This window comes from Amblyomma americanum, chromosome 1 (genome assembly GCF_052857255.1).
Source record: "Amblyomma americanum isolate KBUSLIRL-KWMA chromosome 1, ASM5285725v1, whole genome shotgun sequence".
In the NCBI taxonomy this organism is placed as follows: domain Eukaryota; kingdom Metazoa; phylum Arthropoda; class Arachnida; order Ixodida; family Ixodidae; genus Amblyomma; species Amblyomma americanum.
The window spans coordinates 273,411,764-273,416,998 of NC_135497.1; positions in this window are offsets into that span (position 1 = coordinate 273,411,764).

Here is a 5,235-nt window from a genome sequence, read left to right on the forward strand (position 1 = left end):
CCTAATTACCCAAATCGACTCGCATTTTATTCCTGTCAGAAGATGTAAAGCTGATTATCGAGAACTTTGCCATCCCACCATTTACTTCGTCTTACTTTTGAGGACTACTTCAGCGGTAGCGGCACTGGCCTCTCTGCAGCACTGTTGCTTCTGGAATGCCCTCTACCGTGGTCGGCATTAGCTGCTGTGTCGCTCTTGGTTTCTTTTAGGGTGGTTCTGAACCTCATCTTTCAAATAAAACGTGAAATCTCTGCATGTCTAGGGCTGCACGTAAGAAAATCTGGTGTGTATTTGGGCTGGCAACCGTGGGTTGTGTCGTGCTATCCAGAAAGCTGTCCCAAGGAATGACGGATAGGCTGATGACAGCGCCGGATTATCTGCAGACAAATCCGGCAGCCCTACATCGGATGCCTGAACCCTCTCAGGTGTTTAGGAGAGTTAATCTGCGTAGTGCAGAGATAATTTTTTTTTCTGAGTGTCAGCCAAATATATCTGTTGATCGCGTCCCACACAATTTCGCGAAATTCTCGGACTCTTGCGAAGCAGAATACCTCTTGCAACGCGCATCGATTTAGAGTAGCTTCTGCCACCGCCGGTCCGGTGGCGCCAACCTTTCGTCCATGTTTTGCGCATAAAATAATAATAAGGGCTTCAAATTCAGTTCAAAATTTTTTAATATGGTTCAAGCCAAAAATGAAACTAGACGTAATGATTGAACAAATCCACTATCAACTCGTGACTGGTGTGTCCTTTGAGATCGAGCTCAGAAATACTTGAAGCCCTAACAATTTCACAACCGTTTGTTGCTCTTGGGTTGTGGTTATGTAATCGCGGGTGACATTATAAATACACGTGCGATATGAAACACCCCTTTGAGGGTGTGTAGAAGCAAGTTGGTTATATATCTCAGTTTTATGTTTCTGTTGTGCTAGATGGGCTGTTGTAGAGTGGACTCGAGGGTATGATGATGATGATGATGATGATGATGGATTTTTATTGTGCAAGGTCGTCTATGGCCAAAGAGCGTTATGGCACAAGGTATTTTTCGATTACTCAAGGTGTTGACAACTAAAGACCCATTTTCCAAGCATTTTCCAAGAATAGGTCTTCACTGCCAATACAAGTACGCACGTCGAGGTAGCGCCCGCGCGCGAAGGGAACAAATGTCATATGTCGCACATGCGCTGTACTGGCCACTTGTGTAAGATCACTTGGTTCAAAGCAAGTTGAGCTCTGATTTTGGCGTCAGAGAATCTTTTTCGGATGACATCCTGGAAGAATTCATCATGAGGAAAAAAAAATTCCAGTCATCACCTGTACAAAAAACGGATTGAGATGCGAAATAAGGTTACTAGCAGAATTTTTGAGACAGCGCCAAGCATACAACTTGATTCACTCTGCTGCTACAGCGCTCAATGCAAGAAAGTCGAATTTCTTCGTTTTTCTTTGCATCATCCTGGCATTCAGACATCTCGATAACGGGATCTACGGCTTTAATGCTAAGCTGGCCATACAACACAGCGCCCTCTTTATGCACAGGAGCAACGTATAGTATTCTTTGAGGAAGATCGCCACACTTCGGGCGTGTTATCGAGACACTAGCATTGCATATGGCTGGCCGAGATATCGGCGCCTTGGGATGTGCACCGCTCATTTTTCCTACCGCGGCCTTTCTAGAAACCTATTGTATGAGGGACTACAGCTCACGCGCTGTACTCTTACTGGGGTCGAACGGGGAATTGGAAGGGGTCGTTCGGCACAGCTTCGCAGGGATATTTCCTGCCGTTTATTGTTTTCATTGCTGTTTGATGTTACTTTTTGTTTACCGGATATTTATAACGCCTCTCCATATCTGCGCTCTATTTAGATATATCCTCACTTTGAAATGAGCGCTTTGAGCATCTCTTGTTGTTTGAGCTCACCCGCCTTTAAGCTCTGTTACTTTATTCACGTATTACTAACATACCCAAGCGTACACACCACTCAGTTCTACGAATCGAGCTGAGGGAGTACACTTGATTGTTTCGTCAAGGTCACCTTGTCTGAGTCCCAACAGTAAGGCCACAGGGCAAAATACTCCACTAACGAGCTGCTGTCGCTTATGGACCTCAGTGCGAAACAATGAAACAATGACGAACAGTGTTACTTCGCGTCTTATGTGTCAATGCAAAAAGAAATTGAAATATTCAAGAGAGTCATGTTACAATTTAACAACATATTTTTGCTTATCTATCAGTTGGAAACTCACCACGAACGATTCTAATAATAATGAACTTGCATTATGAATTAAATAAACCCCCGAATTCTTGCCCAATGAAAACTCTGCTGCAGAAATGTCCCTCCAGTATCGTGACCCTCTCAGATCTTTATCTCATAGTTTATACCCGTTAACTTTCTGACGTCCAATACGTGTCAATATGTCATCCGCAATATTTCGCCGATTATCACCGAAAAGCATTCCGCACCTTTTCAACGCAGAAAGTTAATAATAGCTCAGAAAGCAATAAAGTGAGGTAACGCGATGATGATGAAAACATTTTTTAATTGCGCCTAAAATTGCTTGCACCGAGCAGAGCAATGAAAAGATGAGAACTTCAGATGCGATATTTGGTGTGCTGAAGAGAGCCACAGAGAAAATAAAATCTCCTGGCCTACTTAGATCGGCACACATGTTAGGGACGCTTCTTCAACGGTAACTGTGTTTCTTGCAGGTATTCTCAAAGCGCATGGGCGCCACCAACTCTTGGTCCAGTAGTTGTTGTTGTTGTTGTTGTCCTCCAGAGGAAAATGGCGCATACCCACTGCGGTGGTTTAGTCAAGACACAGGTGACGACTCCCGGAAACCGAAGTGCCTAGTGAAGAAACCGTCAAAGGAGACCAGAAATATACCACAACCCTTTCTACCAAGAAGCACGACAGCATCGAGAAGGCAATTGTCATCACGTCTTAATAAACAATTGCCAATAAAATAACTTAGCCGGCGTTTATCTCTGCTTAAACCGATGTGTGACGTGCGAAAGTGCGGTGACGTAAATGGTGACGCCACAAGCGAAACCATAGCAACGAGATGGCGCTAATCTCAAAGCCGCCAACTACTTTTCCGGGTGTTGAGCGGGCCAAATTTCGAAAATGACCCAGGCCAAATTTTGAGGTCGCCATCGTGCCAGGCACAATCAATTATGGTTAGACATCGATTTTTGTCCAAATGGTCCAAGGTCAAATTTCGGGGTTACCCGCCGCGGCGGCTCAGTGTGGTTAGGGCTACTGAGACGGAGTTCCCGGTTTCGAACCCAGCCGCGGCTGCCGCGTTTCGATGGAGGCAAAGCGCAAAGGCGCCCGTGTACTGTGCGATCTCAGTGCACGTTAAAGATCCCCAGGCGGTCGAAATTATTCCGGAGCCGTACACTACGGCACCTCTTTCTTTCTTCTTTCACTCCCACCTTCCTCCCTTCCCTTACGGCGCGGTCCGGGTGTCCACCGAAATCTTAGACAATTACTACGCCATTTCCTTTACTCAAAAACTAATATTAAATTCTTTGAAATTTAGGGCGTGGACCGGGCAAATTTTAGACAATGGTCCGAGCCAAATTTGGAGGCCACCATTGTGTCGGGCACGATCAATAATGGTTGAGGATTGATTTTGGTCCAAATTGTCCAAGATCAACTTCGGGGGCCTCCCGGGCCAAATTTGGAGGTCGCCATCATGTCGGGCACATTCAAGTATGGTCCGAGATCGATTTTGGTCCAAATCGGCCAAGATCAAATTTCGCGGGTCGCCCGGCCAAATTCTTGCCGCTTGGCGTCACAGTTGCTATGGCAACGAGCCATGTACAGGCATGATGCGCAAGTAATATTTTTGCTCGCTCTTGATGATCGTAATACTACCTTCAAACTAATAAATAGCCGTAGGTTTCGGTCCACTTAGCTCTTTGGCATACTGCAAACACAAACACTTCCAGCGCACGTGAAAGGCTCACAGGCCGGCAGCCCTATTGCGATCGTTCACAGCTGACGTGGACGGCTCGGACAACTCCGCCAGCATCGCCATTTCAAGGACGACAATAGGTCTGTTGATGCGGGGTCTGCTGCAACCAAACCTACAGCGAGTTCAGTTCGCCATGTCTATGACCGTCCGGACCACAGCTGTCAAGAAAGCTCTCGCTCGTAGAGACTCCATGGCTGGTGCCAAGACAGCGTCCGGCACAGCGTCGCCACACGAGCACCAGGCACTGCGTATGCGGGTAGGCCACAACTCCAAGGGCCGGGCGAACAAGTGGGTGCACGTTCTTTCACCACGGATTCCATCTGCGACGCCCCTCCGCGCAAGTGTGCCCTCGACTCCATCCCGAATGCAGCTTCCGTCTGCGGTGGCACTTCGGTGGATCAGCAGCAGCAGCTGCAGGCGGCGACTGTTCATGGGAGTCCACGTCCTCGCGGCAACCACTGGGAGGCTGAAAGATTTTGTCGAGATGGACAACACCTTCTAGGAGTTGCGCTTCTCGATGGTGGACGCAACCAAGCTCACGTATGTTATGGGCCGTCAGCCAGGCGTGCTGTGCCTGGATTAAAACCGAGCACGACGCGGCCGGTTTCCACAGCGCCCTGATGAGTTCGGCCAACTTCTCGGAGGCCATCCAGATACAGGAACGGCGCTTTCTGTGCATTTAGTTGACACTTTAGATTTGAAGTTTGGCAGCGATGCACTGCACGTTATTCGTTATTGTTTCTTGAGGAATAAAAAGTTTCCTCGTTGCAGTTTGTGTTATTTTTGGCCGCCGATAGCATTCCGACTTAGTGACGAACGCACTTGTCGGAGTTTCTCATAGTGAACCATGCACTAGTATGTCAGCTTTGAGGTGTCAGCGCTGAAGTTGCCAACAACCGCCATCGGCGCGACACGCACTAAGCAGCGGAAGCTCTCTATTCTCTCTAGCCTAGACAAGCTATTCACTTCATCTCGTTCCGCCACCTTTTGACAGTCTTGCAATTTGTTAATTGGCCGAGGTTTTTGCGTCGCCACTAGGGCCACTCCGCAGCTCCTAGATATGCGGTGTTCTTTAAGCCGAGCTAAGCTAAACATTAAAAAAATCAGCCGACGATTACGCTTCTCGGTAATGTGATTTTTGAGAGAAGCTGCTGCGGTACTCGGACTGTAGGTGACCGAATACGGAACACCAATGCCGAGGTGCCTGTGGCTTCTGACTTGGGCAGCTTCACTCAGCGTTCCGCCGCCGA